The 20631-nt window shown below is 40.4% G+C and overlaps 1 protein-coding gene across 3 annotated transcripts in view; it reads right to left on the bottom strand.

Annotated features, from left to right (window-relative positions):
• The window catches only part of STXBP6 (syntaxin binding protein 6), a 363777-nt gene extending 344317 nt beyond the window's left edge, over window positions 1-19460 (bottom strand). Inside the window, exon 1 of one of the 3 annotated variants that reach the window (XM_043987865.1) lies at window positions 19107-19460. The gene's annotated coding sequence lies outside the window, so the exon portion shown is untranslated. Of the gene's footprint in view, window positions 1-17562; window positions 17582-18436; window positions 18546-19106 lie in introns of those variants that run through there. The other 2 variants (XM_043987867.1, XM_043987869.1) reach the window with 2 other exon arrangements.
• Window positions 19461-20631: the final 1171 nt, after the last annotated feature.

Below are 20631 nucleotides of genomic sequence, written 5' to 3'. Positions count from 1 at the left end.
TCTCTTGCCTGCTCCTCACTGCCTTTTTGACCCCTTTTCTCTTCTTATACAATTTCTGCCTTAGTTTTACCTCATCATTTCTTTGCTAGACTACTGCAGTGGCCTCATAATAGGTCACCCTTCTTCAGGTCTCCCAACTCCCCTGCATCCTCCATACAAGCGCCAAAGTTATTTATCTTAAGCACAGATTTAACCGTCACTCTCCCACTCAAAAAACTACAGTACCACCCCCTCCTCCCCTTACCTCTGGGATAAAATATAAACTCCCTTGCTTGGCTTTTGAAGCCTTTTTACAGCCTGGCTACCACACATGCCCAGCCTCATCATACCTCTTTAGACCCCTTTCCCAAACTGTGATCCTGACAGACTTTTTTTTGTTCCTTATACATGGCACTCTTGTCCGTGTCCCTGCCCTGACGAACCCCCATGCTTAAAAAAATCCATTCCCCTCAAATGCTAGTGACCTTAACTATCTTTATTTAGCTTTTATATATTTATTCTAAATGAAAGACTATATATTGTAGTATAGCGGCATCAAACTCAAATTTAAACAGGAGTGACTAATCTGTACATGAGGATCCCCGCCAGCCACAAATTGACTTAGTTTTTTTGTTTTTTAACTTTGTCAAGTATTTCCCAGTTACGTTTTCATTTGGTTCAGGCCAGCCTAGGGAGTGTTGACCAGGGCCATGTGTTTGACACATCTGATGTAGTATATAGAGAACTGACCTTGAAGCCAGGGAGACCTCTGTCTCTGATACCTATAGGGCAGCTAGGTGGATGGTATTGGCCATGGAGTCACGAAGACTCATCTTTGTGAGTTCAAATCTGGCCTCAGATACTTACTAGCTGTGTGACCCTAGGCAAATAATTTAACCCGGTTTGCCTCACTTTCTTCATCTGTCAAATGAGCTGGAGAAGGAAATGGCAAACCACTCCAATATTTCTGCCAAGAATAGGAAACTACTGAAAACAATAACTGATACCTATGGGACTTGTGACCCAGAACAGGTTAGTTACCTAACAAGTAAGTCACCTGACTTTTCAATGCCCTGGGCAATTCTCTAAAGTCCTAAATTGCTGACTTTTATTAGTAGAGAGGATTGCCTCATCTGGGAGTTCCTGCTATCCATGAGATAAGAGGTCTAGTCCCAATTCCGGTGTTTATGTATGTACGAGTTTGTTTACACAGAAATCTCTCTCCTTTCTTTTTTTCCTCTTTTTTTCTCTTATCTTTCTTCTTCCCTCTCTTCCCCTTTGTATTTCTAGGTGTTTATTGGTTTGGTTGGACGTTTTAATTGATTTGTTCTTTCCTTTTTTTTTTTTTTGGTGAGGCAATTGGGGTTAAGTGACTTGCCCAGGGTCACAAAGCTAGTAATTGTTAAGTGTCTGAGGCCAGATTTGAACTCAGGTCCTCCTGAATCCAGGGCCAGTGCTCTATCCACTGTGCCACCTAGCTGCCCCCCCCTTTTTTTTTAATATATGCCATTTTCACTATAAAAGGCAGTTTGTTCAGTGGATAGAGCACTGGGCCTAGAGTCAGGAAGACCTGAGTTTAAATATGGCCTCAGACACTTCCTAGCTGTATGACCCTGGGCAAGTCACTTAACCCTTATTGCCTTAAACATCTGGGCCATCTCCAGTTGTCCTGATAGATATCTTGTCACTGGACTCAGACAGCTCTGGAGGAGAGTTGGTGTGTTGTGAGGCTGCTGACTTTGCATAGTCCTGTCTCACTTAAATCCAATTCACTGCCAGTCATGACATCAAGAACAAAGGACAGACAACAACAGTTAATGTGCACCCTCAAGATAATAAAATAGATATTGTACATATATAACTTATTATCAGATTACTTGCTGTCTTGGGGAGCGGGGAGGGAGGGGAGGGAAGGAGAAAAATTTGAAACTAGAAATCTTATAAAAACAAATGTTGAAGGCTATCTCTACATGTGGCTGGAAAATAATAAAATAATTTATATATTTTTATAATTAAAAAAAAAGATAATAAAACAGATGATAACAGCTTTAGAAAATATCCTAAAAGTCATGTAATACTTAAATTTAGGGCTCACCAACCCAAATGAACACTTTTTCCTCAAAAGAGGAGGAAGAAGACTGATATTCTCCTACTGTATACCAGGTTAAAAACTTACAGAAATACTTGTTCTGAATAAAAAGACATGGCTTCACAAAGCAATTATAAAGACTGATAATAGATGGACATCATAGGCCCTATAAAATATAACTGACATTGATTTACTACAATATGGAGCTCATGAAATGGCTAAGATCCAAGAATGGAACCAAGAGCCCCATCCATAGGCAGCATTGACACCAACTCAACCAATCAAATGAAAATCACAAACAAATGGTTGAGTCAAGCTTGCAGGAATTGTGTGATGCATGATAGCATCAGATCACTGCTATCAGGAGCTATAGAAAGTACATCTTTAAGAAGCCCAGACTTAATAATTAACACAGGCTTTCCAAGGAAACAGTAGAAATGATCTGAGAGGTTACAAAAATTTAACATCCACCCAATATCTAGAAAGAGTGACACACCGGAAGCTTTCTATTCTTGACAAACTAACCGGCAGACAACAACTCTCTGTATTACAAACTTCAAAACATCTATGACAATTCAACAGACAACTGAAACTAGCACATTATTGCACATAAAACCTACCCATTGTTATTGTCTTTTAATTGTACTGCCCTAGAAAAATTTAAGAAAAATGTATATAATAGAAGTTGTCATGCCAAACACTCATAACTTTCAAACCAAGTTATTAAAGTTTTCAAAAGAGAGACTTGACAGATTAGATAAAAACCACATGGGACAAGAATTATATATCATCACCATCAACCTATCTGCTACTGAAATTGTTACAGAGGCTCTATCGGAACATGCATCACAATATTTTCATTCAATTACAAAAACAAAAAAATCTAAAATACAAAAGAATAGCAAGATAATGACTTGTTCTAGGACCATTTCTATTTGAGCAAGACAAAATAAACAAACAGAAAAATGAACTCATAATAATAACCATTGATTGAATTCAAAGAAAAACCCTCTGGCCTAATAGGAATTGTGAAGAATCAAAACACAATTCATAAGATAATAAGTTGAGAACTGGAAGGAAGCTTACACATGATCTGGTTCAATCCCTTCGTTTTATGGATGAAGGAACTGAGAAGAGTTAAGTGACTTGCTTAAGGTTATACACAGATATACCAGAGTTAGGATCTGAACTCAAGCTTTCCAATTCTAGAGCTCTTGCAATACCATGATAATTTCTCCTTCAGAGTTTAGAAACATTAGCAGCAGGCTTAAAAATCACCCAGCTAGGGGGCAGCTAAGTGGCACAGTGGATAAAGCATATGCCATGGATTCAGGAAGACATGAGTTCAAATCCAGCCTCAAACACTTGATACTTATTAGCTGTGTGACCCTGGGCAAGTCACTTAACCCTCATTGCCCTGCCAAAATAAATAAGTAAATAAGTAAATAAATGAATGAATGAATGAATAAATAAATAAAAATCACCCAGCTAAAGCCCATGACCTTCCATCACTACCTCCCAAAAGTCATTGTCTTCCTTTCTCTCTCTCTGTTTCTCCTACAACCACTAAAAATCCTGGCCCTATAAAGTAAGGGCAAGGCAGTGCCAAGGTAAAAATTCATGCCAATAAGAAAATCCAGAGCCTGTGCAATGTGGGTGAGTAATGGTGGCCCAATTTTGTTCCTTCAGTATTGGCACCTGCCTAAGTTTATGTTCTTGTTAATCCTTCGTGCTAAGTGAGTTGTGTTTGAATAGAGAAAGAGAGAGACATCAGTCTTGACAGGATTCCACAAAGAAAACTAGAAGTTGATATTAAAGTGTCTATCTGTAGTCAAATTTCCACTGGAGGAGCTAAAAATAAACTGCTCTGTCAGCATTGCATGTTCCCCTCCTTGGACCACAAGAAGAATAATTTGAAATTTCACTTTGAAGAGAAGTTTGTGGAAAGTTGAAGATCACAGGACATTTGTCCCAACAGCTATCCCACTGACCCAGTAGCTTGGACAAATTCCTAATTCAGAACAGACCCTGGGGAACAAAAGAAAACTACCACTAATAATTTAGTAGAGCTTTATGGTGCACAAAAGCACTTCCCCACAACAAACTTGTAAGGAAGATGGGATAGAAAATCATACTCCTAATGTTACAGATAAGAAGCTCCCAGATCTTATAACTTGTCCATAGTTGGTGGACAGTGGAGGAAGGACCCAAATCCAAACCTCTAGGATCCAAGTCATGTGTTCCTTCCACAATTTCATGACAACCCTCAAGGTAAAGAAAAACTTCACTACTAGGCTAGACATCTTTCCTTCCTCCCTATCTACTCGCCCCCCCCCAAAAAAAAACCCCAGCTATCTTAGGGTACTGTCCACACAAAGGTCAATATTCCAAGAGAATTAGACCTCAAACAGGAAGTTCTTAACTTGATGTTCACTGATCCCAAATTTCAGGGAATCTGTGAAGTTGCATTGGAAAAAAAAATTGCATCTTTATTTTCACAAACCTCTAACTGACATTGTTTGGGCTTTCCTTTATTCATTTAAAAATATTATTCTGAGAAGGGGTCTATATGCTTTACCAGATGCTAAAATAGTCCACAATACCAAAAAAGGTAAAGAACCCCTAAATATTTGAAGGCTAAATGGGTATCAAAAGCCTGAGGCAAAGCAAATGACTTAGAAAGTTGTACTGGCCCTAGAAACTACATAAGACTCCATATGCACTTAACTATTTAATATTCTTTTCTCAACTTTGGGAGATAGTCTATCTACCAGCTGTAGCTACATATTTTGGGCAAACGCATATCCACAACTTTGAGTTTTGTCAAAACTTAGACAAGATATAATGGCATGGGGATTAAAGTTGTAATTACCATAATGGTGACTTTCACACCAAAGGAAAATTGTGATTTTTCCCCAGAGGAGAGGCTGCAGAAGCATCCCTGTTTTGAAAGGCAAACAAAATATATACTAATCTCCCTCATCCTCAGAACAAAGACACGATTTAGATCCAAAAATGCTGTAACCCTTTCATTAAAATGTTTAAAAGGAACACAAACCAAGCTAGAGAGTAAACCTCTTTTGCCCTCGGCCTTACTTTTTTATAAGATCACTATACCTTAGATACAATAGTCTAATTCCCTCATTTTACAAATGAAGAATTCAGGCTCCCTATTATATCCAGAATCAAAGCTAAAATGCTCTATTTGGCATTAAAAGTCCTTTCAAAGGACTGCCTGTCTTTTTAGTCTTTTTTTTTTTTGCAGGGCAATGGGGGTTAAGTGACTTGCCCAGGGTCACACAGCTATTAAGTGTCAAGTGTCTGAAGCCAGATTTGAACTCAGGTCCTCCTGAATCCAGGGCCAGTGCTTTATCCACTGCACCACCTAGCTGCCCCCTCTTTTTAGTCTTAAACATTACACCCCTCCCCATATATTATAACTAAGCCACAATTACCTGCATTCTTGAATTCACAAACCTTCCTTCATCTGCCAATGCTATCTTTTCAATGGCAATCCTCCATACTTAGAATTCTCTTGCCTCACTTCCATCTACTGACTGCCCCTTGGCATCCTTCAAGATGCAACTCTCAAAAGCCTCTGAAGGAGGCCTTTTAGATCCCCTCCAATGCTGGTGCTTACCCCCAAGTTTACCTTCCATTTATCTATTCTGTATATGTTTTATAGGTACACCGTTGTTTTCATGTTGTCTCCTCCATTAGAATGTGAGTTCCATTAGAGCAAAATCCATACTTTTGTCTTTCTTTGTAACTCTAGCATTTAACACAGTGCCTTATACATAGTATGTGCTTATTAACAAATGCTTACTGATTAAAAGACTATTAAGCTATTTTCCCAGTCACACAGCTGGTATGGTTGGTCCTACACTAGGGAAATATTCATTTACCACGAGACCATACAATAAAGACCTGGAAAGGCATTTCTGGGTCTTCCAAAGTTATTGTTTGGTTCTGCCTATAATAACAACATGATCTGCGTATCAGTGTGAAAATTTATATAGAGTATTTATCAAGCACAATGTGCTAGGCACTATACTAAGTAGTGAGGATACAAATAAAAGCAAACAGGACACTCCCTGCTGGAGAGAAGAGGAAAGATGGAAATGCATAAGGAAGCAAGGTTTAGAGCATATGGTCTGAATGTAAGTCATTAAGGTAGAGGCTTGGTTCCAGGTAAAATAAGGCAAAAACCCACCTGTTATATACAAGGTCTTGTCCCTGACCATGAAATTGATAGAACTAGATGCTACCCCAGGGAGAGTAAAGAAAAGTTAGGGGAGGGATTGAAAAAAGTAAATAGATTGTCCTTTAGGAGTCAAGCCAAAAAACTCAAGAGGGTCTTTGGATTTAAGAAATCCAGGAGTCCTGAAATGAAGGCTGAATTTTCAGTCCCAGGTAGGATAAATGGAGTTTGAGGAGGACAGTAGTCATCACAGAGGGAGACCTGGAAATACTACCAAGGGAGTAGAATAGGGTGTCAGGAAATGAGGGACTGACTGTTCCAAATCAGTTTCTTCTCATGGCCATGTTCTTTTCTAACAGCTACATAGTCATTACCTCTCTCCTGACTGTGCTGCATCTGGACTACTGTAGGCCAGACAACACACATACACACACACACACACACACACACACACACATTCACTCTATATACTCGATAACCCCTGACTCCTGGAAACTCCTGTTACAAGAGAGGAAAAAACAACCAATGGTGTTAATTCAATCTGGATTGTTGGATTGGGTCTAATTCAACAGCGCTGTCATTTCCCCTATTGGGAATTCAGTCCTTCTGAGTCTAAGTGATAATTAGAGCAAGCTGTGATCAGAGCTGGGGGTCAGGGAAAAGCTTAAAAACTCCACTCTCCCATAAGCTGGAAGTGATGTTCCAGGAATGGACTGTGAACCTCAGTGACCCAATACTGAAGAAACAATTTTTGACCTTCATGAAACAAAATAGCATCAGGATGGCTGCCTGACATTAAACTTATGCAGGGGGACAAAAGTAATAAATTCCCAAATAAAAGAAGTTATGTCCTGAACAAAGAGAATAGCACCGATTTAAAAAAAAAAAAAAGGTGCTTTTGTCACTGCAGGAAAAGATGTCAGCAAAAAGAGGAGCAACACCCAAGTCCCAAACAGTGAGTTCCAGGAAAGAATCTGAAAATCGAAGAGTTTACCCACTTATATAAAGTGAGAACCCAATAAATCAACCAATAAAGTTTTAATAATTACCTATAGCTCAAAGGAGGCTGACAGGCAGGCTTTCCTCTACCAAGTGCTGATTATTATCAGGAAAGGAGGTAACATGAGCCTTGCCAACTTTATCTTTGGAAACGGTAAAATGAGCACTTGATTTTTTCTTGACACAGCTACTGAAGGGGTTGCTCTAATGTTCAGCATGATTTATATGAAAGCTTCAATGCACAACTGGAAATGAGATAAAACAGGACAGCTTGTTCAGTTTGACATAACAGTTCAGGAACTACAGAGCTGACCAACCAATTTCCTAAAAAGCCAGTCCATTTGTTTGCTACATTGTTATTTCTTTTTTTCCATGGTAACCCTAGAAAAACATGAAGGAAAGGTACCAATCAACAAATTTTTCAAGTGCCTACTATGAAAGAGCAAGCTAGGCAAATGCATTGAGAAAAAGATGTGGTATGTCATTAGACTTCCCTTTATTATGCTAGCCACACAAGTGGGTAAGAATAATAATATATAGTCTGTCACAAGGGAGATAGGACAGATAAACTTGGAAAATTCAAGCATTGTGATTTCCTCACTGTAGGTATCTCCTGCAACAATGTAGATTTCAACCCTTCTAGAATTGCTGAGTGGGTGGGGGGGACCATCACTGATAATGATGACTGAACTCAGCTAGGCTAGTCCTAAATTCAACTCAAAACTTATGAAGCACCAATGCTAAGCTGCAAAACACCGTGCTAGGTGCTGAAAATACAAAGTCAAAAATGAAGATTAGTCCCTACTCTCCAGAGGCTTATTCTATTAGATAATGCAGCATATAAACAGATTATCACGAGTATTGGGTGAAAGTTGGGCTTGATGTAAGATAAAACTTCCACATGAGGAGAGCTATACAAAGATATAATGGATCACTTAGGGAAGCAGTGAGTTCCACTTCAATGGAGGTCTTCAAACAGAGGTTGAATAACTGCTTATCAAGTATGTTATAGTAGAGATCCATCTCTACCATATTATTAACAAGTAAGTAGAGTTAGGTAAGTAGACCTTCTTGAGTGTGGGTGAGACTAGATGACTATTGAGGTTACTCTTGAGTCATTATGCAACTAACGGAAGAAGCCCTATAGTATGCCGGGGCTAGATATATACTCTATCACCCATGAAGCACATCAATACAATATCATCCATGAAAAAGCAAAAGACTTAGAATCAGAAAATCTGGCTTCCAGATCTGCTAATTACTACCTGCTAAATTAGGAGATTATACAGAATCTTTCAATTCTTTTCAAGAACTAAAATTAGTATACTATGAATTCCAAATAGAATGTCATGAGAGAATTCAAAAAGGGGAAAGATCTCATATAGGGGGTTTAGTGAAGCTATCATCCAGGAGATGACACCCAAGCTGGGGCCTGAAGAAAGGAAAGGATTTCAACAGATATTGAAGAAGAGCATTCCAGGCATGGGGGATAACATGCACAGGGTCAGAGAGGTAAGAAAAGGTGGGACAATTTGGTAGAACAACAAGCTGTCTGATGTGTCTGGGACAGAGTATGGAATGAAGTTGAAAGAGGCAGGTTGAAGCCAGGACAAGGATTACCTTAAATATCCACTTGTATAAAGTGAGTGGCCAATAATCAACCAGTTAATGGTGTACCAGTGCACTATAAATCAACTAGTTAATAGGTATACCAGTCAGTCCACTGCAGCTCCTTTTGAGGACATTAAGAGATTTCTATAGAAGAAGCAAACTGGCCAAAGATACCAAGAGTGTACATGCCTTTAATTTGGCCCTTACAAAACAGAAAGCTCTTAAACTGAGACCCCCGAGAGTGGAGGGACAAGGGGAAAGAGCACATCTACATCACTGTCACACCAGAAGCAAGAACAGCTGGACAAATCACTGTAACAGCAGAGACAAGCAGATCCCTGGAGGGGCAGGATTAGGTCAGGATTTATCCACCCCTGAAAAGTGCAAGCCTGAGGTGAGATGATCTCCAGTCCAGTGCAGGAGAAGGGGATTCAGTGGGCAGCACTCTCCAGACTCAACAGCCAGCTTATGTTTCTAGCTTGTCACTCATCTTTAGGGGGGACAGGCCCAGATTCTGTCCAAGACAATGGAGCTGCTCCCAGATGCTGATGAAAGCCAGGCATTTCATCAGGAGGGGCAAGGACTCAAACAGGAAAATCTCAATTATTTCCCATTTCTGACGTCCTACACCAGGTGGTTGTTGTTGCTGTTCTTTAGTCATTTCAGCTGTGGATGGACTCTTCCTGATGCTGTTTGGGGTTTTCTTGGCCACCTAAGAGGCCTTAATTATTGTAACGATTGGAATAACGCCACCTGCTGGATACTTACTGTAGAGGAGTTCTGCCCATGAAGGGAAGGTCTTTGAGGGCAAGACCAGGAGTCAGGAAGTGACGCGGGCTAGTGGGAGGAGGAAGGAAGAGACTGGCGCTCAGTCTCGCTCTCTTTCCTGAGGACGCTGGCGGAGAAGGGAGCTAGAAATGTGGTCTCCCTTTAATAGATAGGAATCTAGGCCTTTCTCTCTCTCTTTACCAAATTCTTATTCTCCTTAATAAATGCTTAAAAGTCTAACTCTTGCTAAAGCTTATAATTTATTGGTGACCACTCATTAGATATTTTAGACAGACTAGCTAGAATTTTAGCCCTTAACAGAAAAGTTGTGTTAAGCTCAATTTTGTAGGAAATTTTCCTGGCTGATTACCAGCATCCACACATCAACCCCTGAAAAGACTTCCATTCCATGACTACACCTAGAGGACATCTGAGAAAAGACTTTCAGAGACTTTAAATGAACAGTTTTGATTTGTTCTTTTTGTTGGTTTTTTTCTCTTTTTGTTATAATATACACCATCTGTAACATGTATTCTCTGCAGAGGCCCTCCCTTTGCAAGACTAATGTCAAAGCGTCGGTTCATGAGGACAAAAAAAATCGCCCCTCTGGACAAAACTTTCCTCTCTTCCTTTTCTATATTGTTGTTCACATATTATTAGTTAGCAATAGTTATCATATTGTTTTTACTGTTCCGTCAAGGAAACATTTTGTTTCTTGAGGAACAACAGGGGGGACTGTAACGATTGGAATAACGCCACCTGCTGGATACTTACTGTAGAGGAGTTATGCCCATGAAGGGAAGGTCTTTGAGGGCAAGACCAGGAGTCAGGAAGTGACGCGGGCTAGTGGGAGGAGGAAGGAAGAGACTGGCGCTCAGTCTCGCTCTCTTTCCTGAGGACGCTGGCGGAGAAGGGAGCTAGAAATGTGGTCTCCCTTTAATAGATAGGAATCTAGGCCTTTCTCTCTCTCTTTACCAAATTCTTATTCTCCTTAATAAATGCTTAAAAGTCTAACTCTTGCTAAAGCTTATAATTTATTGGTGACCACTCATTAGATATTTTAGACAGACTAGCTAGAATTTTAGCCCTTAACATTATCAAAGCTTCCTAGTGCACAGAAGGGCTGCTAGGTGGCACAGTGAATAAAGTGCTGAGCATGAAATCAGGAAGACTCCTCTTCCTGAGTTCAAATCTGACCTCAGATACTAGCTGTGTGACCCTGGGCAAGTCACTTAACCCTGTTTGCCTCAGTTTACTCATCTGTAAATGAGCTGGAGAAGGAAATGGCAAATCACTCTAGTTATATTTGCCAGGAAAACCCCAGAGTAATGAAGAGTGGGACACAATGGAAACAAGTGAACAACAAATAAGAAAAATAGGACATAGGAGACTTGAGCATAGATAACAACAGGATGACTGCAGAAAAGAGGAGTTTTGAGGGCAGGAAATGATCAAAAGAGTAAAGTTCTGGAGGAAACTGAAAGGGTGGGATGGAAGGCACTGGAAGAGTATTACCTCATTCTCCAAAATGGGAACAAAAGCATCTCCTCTTTGTTGTCTTACTTTTAAGAAATTTCCACAGACATTCCAACCTTCAGCACCCAACACCCTGATCAGTAGCAGTCATCACAAGAGCCTCCACCAGCAAACACAATTCATTGAAGGCTCAGATGATGGTTAGCATTTTTTTAGCTATAAAGTATTTTTAATTAAGGTATATACATTGGCTTTTTTGGACATAATACTATTTTTATGATTATGCAAAGTATTACCATTATTTGTCATTTTGTACAAGAAAACTTGATTAAAAGGAAAAAAAATAAAAGAAAGTGAAAAATAGCATGCTTCAGTCTATTCCATCAATATCAGTTCTTTCTTTGGAGGTGGATAGTATGTTTCATCAATAGTCCTTTGGGATTGTCTTGGATCATTGTATTGTTGAGAATGATCAAGCCATTCACAGTTCTTCTTCAAACAATATTGCTGTCTCTGTGCACAATGTTCTCTTGATTCTCCCCACTTCAGTATACATCATTTCATACATGTCTTTCCAGGCCTTTCTGAAGTCATCCTGCTTGTCATTTCTTATAGCACAATAATATTCCACCATCACCATATACCACAGTTTGTTTAGCCATTCCCCAATTGATAGGCATCCTTTTGATTTCCAATTCTTAGCCAACACAAAAAGAGCTGCTAAAAATATTTTTGTACAAATTGGTCTTTTTCTCTTTGGGGGGATAGCACTGACTACAGTGTAGTGTAAAGGTAACTTCTATATGCATTGGGAAACCAAAAAATTCATGTGACTTGCTTTATTAATGTATCATTTTATTGTGGTGGACTGGAAATGAACCTCCAAGGTATGCCTATATAGAGAATGCACAGAGATTGGCACAGAGATTCAAAGGAAAAAAAGAAAATTATTCCTGCCTCAAAGAATTTATGGAGACAGGGGAATGAAAAGAGAAAACATAGACATAGATAAGTAAAAACAAAAGTTCCAGAGGCAATTGGTGAGGGAAGCAGGGAGGCAGGGTAGGAAAACACTAAATGTGCCTGAATTGTGCTTTGAAGGAAGCTAGGACTTGACTTAGAAACAGAAAAACCTGGGCTGTAATTCTACTTCAAGTCCTTAACTTGCTAAGGGCAATCTCTTAATTTTTCTGAAGCTTAGATTCCTCATTTGTAAAATGGGAGTAATAACGGCACCATCCTTCCAGGAGTGTTGTGAGGGTCAAATAAGGTAACATGTAAGGCATTTTGAAAAACTTTAAAGTGTTATCTAAAGTGTCACCTAGAACAACTGTTACTATAAATGGATGGTAATGAAGAGTTCACATTGTAAGAAGGTCCAGAAGAAAATAACAACAAAAGTGATTAAGCCAAAAGACAGCAATGATTATTAAATGACATAAAACCTCTTCATTTGAAAGGAAAGAAATGTGCAAAGAAAAGACCATTCCACAAGAAATACATTTTAATTGTATTTTATTTTATTTTTTAGTTTGAAGAGTAGTCTTTGCATAGTGGAGAGAGAGCTAACCTCTGAATCAGAAAGACCCAAGTTCAAGGCCCAGCTCTCAACTCACCCAATAACCTGTTATGTGATCCAGAGACAACCAATTCCCTTTCAGTGCCCCCAGGTAACTCTCTAAAAGGATAAATTGCAGCACAGTTGCTTGCCTGTATCAGGACAGGGTATTTCCTACACTAGAGAAACCAGAGGCACCATCAAAATACTTTTTAGTATATTTACATGTTTCATAGTATACAAACAGGTAAAGCCCATACAAATTCATAGTATACAAACAGGTAAAGCCCATGGACTCCTCAGAATGGTTTATAATGCATGGAATAAAATACATAGAATTACAAAGGAAACCAACATATTAAAATAAAGATGTAGTTTGTTTCCTATCCAAGTTCATGGTCTTCTTGAAATCTATGGATCGATTTTCATTTAAAAACTTTTGGAATAGAGTAAGGTAAACAGTATTTGCCATTTTAGTTCTGAATATGTGTTCTCTGAAAATACATACATATACAAACATCTATGTGTACACACATACATGCAACCTGATTATGTGTGTTTATGCATGTTTGTATATGTGTATGTGATCTGTTTATTTATTTATCTCTTTCAAAGAATTCTCACTTTAGGAGTATGGCATAAATTCAGATTGGTGTAGTATTTTTTATTCCCAGAAGGGAAATATAGTTGGTCTTTTAGCAGATCTGGGTCAAGGTATCTGTGCATCCTAGAGAAGGTTTAAAAATTACACTACCTCCTCACCCTCCAGTGACAGCTCAGAATATTCACTATAACACATGGGACTTGAATTTATTACAAAATGAAATACCTGCATGCCACAGAGAGCCAAATTCTCTGATATTAAATATGTTACTTTTATAGAAATGAATACTAAAAAGTGTCCCTCATTGCACTTATGAGGCAGCTATGTGGCTCAGTGGTTAGAAAACTGGACCTACAGTCAGGAAGAGCTGAGGTTCAAATCCAGCCTTAGACACTCACTGCTGTGTTGATCTTGGGCAAATGACTTAACCTGTCGGCTTTAGTTTCTTCAATTGTAAAGTGGGAATAATAGTACCTACCTTGCAAGGTTATTGTGAAGCTCAAATGAGATAATATTTGTAAAGCACTTAGGACAGTGACTGACACATAGTAGGTACCATATAAATACTGTCTCTTATCATCGTCATCATCATCGTCATTGACATCATGTCTCTATGTGTTGTGTGCTGGGTAGCTGTCCACCTTGTCTATCCTTAGCCCCAGCTCTCTCTCTTCATTTCAGACATTAGAGAAATTGGAAAAATGCTTAAACATTGAGAAACTTTCACACAGACAAAAAATAATCCAAGTCATTTAAATGGTAAAGTCAAAGGAAAATCACTGTCCTGTTCAACTCCCAGCATTAAATAAGTCAGGTCATCACAGGCTGTTCTAACATTCCCCAAGCTCACTCATTCTATTTATAATGTAATTCACATGGCTATAGTATCCATATACATATATGCGTATATATGTGTATAAATAGAAAAAAAGAAGAAAGGAAGGAAGGAGGGAAGGAGGGAAGAAGAAGGAAGGAAAGAAAAGTATGAAACAATCTAATGGATCATCATGGTTCTCTAAAAAATAAGTAAGCAATTGATGATATGCATTGGGAAAAGCAAAGTCTAGTTTGCTTTGAGAGCACCACAATGTAAAAGCCAAAAGTAAACTGCCCCACCCCCCACCCCAAGGACCTTAGGATCTCTTCCACCTCTGCTAACTCAAATTGATCCACAAGGACTATCTAAAGTCAGATAAATTCACACCCAAAAGAACTTTGGGTATAACAGGCCTGACCCAATACCTGAATCCACCTTACTCTATTCTAGGGATTGTTCTTAATCTGGGGCCTATGTATAGATTTCAGAGAATTCCTTGAATATGGAAGAGAAACAAATTGCTTTTTTATTTCAATGTAATTGGTTTCCTTTGTCATTCTATGTATTTTATGTATTTAAAAACAATGCTTAGCACAATCCCCAACACACAGTAGGTAGTTAATAAAGGCTTGATGACTGGAGACTTTATTCTAAGAAAGTGGCCATGAGCTTCACCAGACTGACAAAGGGATCCACAAAACAAAAAAAGGTTAAGAATCCCCACTCTATTCTCTTTCTTCAGCAATTCAGCAGGGATAAGAATTTTAGGGGGTAGTTTAAGGTTGGGCTAAACTAGAAATACTTAGCAGCATGTAAGTTATATGGGTCATTAGTGAAATAGCCTTGGAAATCTACAAAGCTGACAGACCATTAACAGATCTTCCCAAAGCTCTCCCTTCCTGCTCCCTGACAGACAGCTGGGAAAGATAAGATCCTTACATTACCAAGATAGCAGTAGCTTACAGAAAGAAGACCTACTTAGATTCTGACTGATGCATAAGAACATAGGGTTTAAAGCAGTAGAGAGACCTTGTAGGTCATTTAGTCTAGGCCTCTTGTCTTACAAAAGAAGAAACTGATGCTCACAAAGGTCAAGTGGGTCACCCTAAGGGTTCTGTTCTTGTCATCTGTTAGAAAGGGGTTCTTCCAAGGGCACAGGGGCAAGCTTCCCACTGAGAGAAGGTGCAACTTTAAATTCTTGTGAAACCAGCTCTGAAACTGCTAAGATTCTCTTGCCCAGATACTGGAGATTCCAGAGGAGAGTCTAGAAGCAGAGGTGAAATTTTATGGAGCAAAGCATGTTGAAGAGACTTTGCTAGAGAGGCCTAGGAGCCCAAGACCAGCATGAGGCTAAGCATTTTACTATTTGGAGGGAAGAAAAGAGATTTCCATCTCCTGCTGAGGAACTAATATACTTTGAGAGAAGCAAGATAGTGTAAACCAGTATAAAATAGACTTCTTGTAATCAGAGTGGCTACACACCAAAGGAAAGAGTCATTTGACCAACTTCCTAAGTCATTTGCTCCTGTCACAGTGAATTCTTGTACTAACCTAGGAGGGAGAAGGGGATGGTCCCAGTACTCAATTCAATGTGGCTAACATTTATCAAGGAACAACTAAGTACAAAGCACTATGATAGCAAGAGGAGATAAGAAAAGAAAGACCCCTATCCTCAAGGAATTTATGTTCTACTTATGGAGATGGACTATACATTAATAAATACAAAGTACATACAAAGCTATACAATGTAATTTCAAGATAGATAAGTTAAGGATATCAGGAAAAGTACCTAAACTGAGCTTTGGAGAAGTCCAGAGATTTTAAACAATGACTATATGGAAAGAGTTCACTCCAGACATGGGGGGATCAGTAGACCAGTGTTCCTGGAATTAAGAGTGCAATTGGTTAAAAATAGTAATGAAAAGACTGGAAAGGGGAATGGGAGCTAGGTTGTAGAGAGTTTTCAATTCTAGGATTGGTGTGTTCTCTCCTAGAAATAATAGGGAGCCACTAAGAATTTTCATCTAAAGGTGTAGTATGGTAAAATCTGTGTTTTAGAAACATCAATTCGGAAACTGCTGTAGGATGTATTAGAAAAAGGAATGGAATTGAAGCAGTAACTATTACCAACTTGTAGGCTTTTAGGTAAACAGAAATTCCTATTTAGGATCACAGAATAAATTCTAGAGTTAAAATTATGGTGCTGTTCCCACCCCTACCCCCACCCCCACCCCCACCTGCCCTTGTTTTACAAATGAGGAAACTTACCCAGAGAAGTTAAATGACTTGCCCAAGGTCACACAGACAGTAAGTGGAAGTCATAACTCAATCCAGGTTTTCTATCTATGTATTCAGCACTCTTTCTGAGATCTAGGGGAAAATCCATTCCTCACATCTCTGTCTCCCCAAACAATGAACGGCTTTGTATTTCCAAGTTTGTCACTTAATTCAACAAGCATTTATTAAGTGCCTATTACTTGAAAGTCACCTTGCCAGAGACTGAAGATACAGCCACCAAAAAAAAAAAAAAAGATAGTTCTTGACCTCCAGGATTTTACATTCTACTATCACAGTTGCTTGCTCATAACTGGCACTCATTAATAATCTTTAAAGATGAAAGAGTTACCAGTAGTTTCACTTAGAAATCAGGCCCCAAATATATATTCAACCTCCCTTTTAAGCAGTAAAAAGCATAACTTGTTCCTGGTAACAGATAACCAACAAAGGACATCAATTTTTACCTTCCCCAAATGCATACTCTTCCATTCTTCCCAGGGCCCAAGTTTAGGCCTGGGGCTAGCTAGGAAGATGAAGTATGTATGTGGTTCCTCAAATGGTCCAGTTAACTTCATGGATGGCCTGCCTAACTGATTTCTCCTTTGTGACTGCCTCAGATCTGCCTTCCTCCTCAGATAAGGGTAAAGATACCAGCATCAAACTTGGACTGTCTTCTAACCAGAAGGAGGGGGGGGAAATGACACTGCTTTATATTATAATGGAGTTGCATCAAAATGAGAAGCTACATTTCTTTTTTCTTTTTCTTTTTATTTATTTATTTATTTTTGGTGAGGCAATTGGGGTTAAGTGACTTGCCCAGGTCACACAGCTAGTAAATGTTAAGTGTCTGAGGCCGGATTTGAACTCAGGTGCTCTATCCACTGTACCACCCAGCTGCCCCTCTTTTTTATTTTTAAAGATCCTTTCCTACTGTCTAGAAAAAAGCTAGCACAAATGAACCCCTTCAGTCTTAGGGATGGAGTAGATGTACCAGTTACCAATTCCTTACCAGATAGTCATCACTTAAGTATTATTTGAACAATATTCTGTGAAACTAAAAGGAACACTGGGGAAATCCAAAAGCTTAGAGTTACCCATGACCAAATAATATTTGTAGTTTGAGGTTAATCTCTTTTCAGGAAGAGCCAGAGTTCTGAACTTGGGCAAAAAGTACAAAACTAACCTTGCAGAGTTCTGAAGGGACTCGGTGGCAGAGCCTGGAACCCTGCCTGGCCACTCCAGTTTCACTCCATGCCCCCCAAAATACAAAGCAAGAAACCAGCAGCAATTCTGATGATAAGCCCTTTAAAGTGTGGCATTTTGGAGTCATGTGTGTCCCTTTAAGAACTTCGCACACAAAGCTCAACAAGCCAAGGTGTTCAGCCAAAAAGAAGGCATATTTCTAGCCTGCATAATCATTTCTGGAATGATTCCCACCAGCAGCCTCTAAGGCAAATAGCAGTTCGCTGCTCTCAACCTAAGCTTTCCCAGCTCCTGGATTATGACAGAGTGATTCTTGGGCACTACAAACCCCAAAACTCACAACAAGAAGTGGAAAAACTCCAAGAAACCCTAAGCATCCTCCACACACCTGCATTTCATAAAATGACATTTCCAGTGTCCCAGGACGGTCAGGATTCAAATTTGGGGAGCCTTCTGCTTTGGGTGATCCCAATCATTCCTAATCTATCCCACCTAGCCCCTGGGGAAGGAAAAAATAGGAAGGAGACAGTCAGTTAGCTATGAAACCTCTCCACCCCCAATGACCTAGAGCTGAAGTCAAGAACAGATACACATTTGTTTCAACTATTGGAGCAACTGTATGTCATCCCTAACTCTCAACCCGGCCCTGCCCTCCAACCCTCCTTTTTTAGTCTTTTACTCTCTGGAATGTGTTTCCACCAAGAGGCAATGAGGGAGAGGGGGGAAAAATTCTATAGGCAAGAACGGCAGGGAACACTCATCCACCCCAAACTAATCACGTTTCCCCTTCTTTCAGTCCCACTCATATGGGAGACTGGTTTCTGGCAGGCACCCAACCCCGAGTTGGCGCTCACCACAGCAAACTCAAAACGCCAGTTGCCTCCAGCCAGATCTGAAGATAGGACCCAAAAGCAAATGCCCCAGGGCAAGGGGAGAAGCATCCGCCTCCAGTTTGGCAGCCGAGATCCTCCAGGAAGATCCCAGGAGTGAAGATCTGGGGTTATTTGCGAATTTCAGTCTCTGGATAGAAATTAGGAAGCTCAGTCTGAGCTCCAGCAGAGCCTACCCCTTCAGCTCGCCCACTTTTCGTGGCCTCGGAAGCAACACCCCCCCCTTCTCTCTCTGAGAAAAAAGGGGATCCTCTCCTCTGATGGAAAAGGGGAGAAGGGGAAGAGATCCATCCTTAACTTTCTCAGGAAAAAAAAAAAAACTGCTCCGCTGTCTACCCAATCCACCTATGTACATCAGGATTTAATACTGGGGAAAGAAAAGGGGATGGGGAAAGATACTCTCAATATTCACTGAGCAACTAAGATTTCCTGGATAGAAAGCCCCCTCTATCACTGCCTGCAAACTTAAGAGCATCTTGCTGGCAGTCACCACTGCTGCAGCCCCTTCCTCAGAGGAGCCGCATCTGAACAGAACGGGCAGCTCCCCAAAAGCTAGCGTTGCAATTGCATCAACCTTTCCCTCCCTTCACCAGCCCCTCTGTTTCTTCTCTCCTCCCCACTCCCGAGCCCCTACCTTGCAACGCGGCTTTTGCTCCCGGAGGTACAAGTGCGCGGCACGCGCCCCGGCTCTAGCCGCCTCGGTCCGCGGGGCTTACCCCGCGAGGGGTGCAGGGCTCCAGCTAGGAGGGCTCTGTCGGGCCCGGGCTGGCTCCTCCGCTCGGGTTCCTTCTCCCGCGCGCGCGGCTAGGGAGGGGTGAGGGGGAAAACTCCCGGCAACTCCAACTCCAGTCACTGGGGTTCCAGCTGCAACCGCCCGCCAGCCGCGGAGTGCAAATGCTTGTAATGCAAACCTGCCCCCGCTGGCGGACTCTGAGCATGCCCAGTTTGGCTGCTAACTACAGCTACCTTGCCTGGGGCAAAGGGCTGTAGAGAGTCCTCGGCTCTCCTGTTAGCCCACCCACCCAGGGAAGGAGGGAGGCACCTGGGTGTGGAAAGGGTTGGAGTTAGGACCCGGGTCGGGCTGGGACTATGCCTGGTGTAGTCCTGGAAAGGGAAAATTGCAAAAATGGGTAAATGTGGGTGGGGTGGAGAGTCTTGTAAGTTTAAGAGGCGTGGACAACTAAGGTGTTTTTTGTTTTAGGTGTTGGTATAATTATAATTATTCTTTTTAAATCTACGCCAAAGGTTCTCACGGGGTGGGAAGCTGAGAGCATTTCTTTGAAAAGAAGCCCTAGTCAAAGGGAAAGTACGGCATCCCACTAGGGGGGATACTTTATTCAGTGGGATTTTCCCTGTTACACCATCTCAGTAAAACATTGTTTTAAGAAATCATGCAATGCCTGAAGAGCAGTTTTCCAGAGAAATCGAGGTGGGCCCCACAAGTAATATGTGGCATGATATAGTGGAGAAAGTATTAAAGAATCAGAAAATTAAAACAAAACAAAGATTCAGAAAACTATATGACCTTGGTCAAATAACCCTTTGGAGCCATATTTTTCCTCTGAAAAATGAGGGATGGCAGGAATTTGTCTTATTTTTAGGGATTGTTTAGACGAAGGAAAAAAAGGTAAAAGGACCTCGAATATTCTAAAGGAATGCACAATTTTCTTTAAGTCTGATGCACAAATCTGATGAGTGACCAGTAAATGGGTGATAAACACAAGGGACTTGAGAACTGACTGACTTCATCTAGTTTCACCTGGACTTTGTCAATTTCTGCCCCAGATTAGTCTGTAGTTCTCCCCAGCAGTTCACTTCCGAAATTCCCAAGCTTTCTTCCTTATTATGCAAAAACAAAACAAAACAAAATAAAAACTAATGCAAAAGAACCTAACTACGAGAACCTTACTATTCCCAGAGGCAATATCTTGCCTCTCCCTGTTCTAGTACCCACAAATAAACCCTGAGGGCAGCTAGGTGGTGCAGTGGATAGAGCCCTGAATTTGGGAAGATCTGAGATCAAATATCACCTCAGATACTTATTAGCTATGTGGCCCTGGGCAAGTCACTTAATCCCAATTGCCTTAAATATCCTAGGCCTTCTCTAGTCGTCTTGATCTATATCTTGCCACTGGACCCAGATAGCTCTGGAAGAGAGA

This window comes from Dromiciops gliroides, chromosome 2 (assembly GCF_019393635.1).
Source record: "Dromiciops gliroides isolate mDroGli1 chromosome 2, mDroGli1.pri, whole genome shotgun sequence".
Classification (NCBI taxonomy): Eukaryota; Metazoa; Chordata; class Mammalia; order Microbiotheria; family Microbiotheriidae; genus Dromiciops; species Dromiciops gliroides.
Note: the sequence above shows the minus strand (reverse complement) of the source record. Positions and strands in the feature narration are given on the sequence as shown.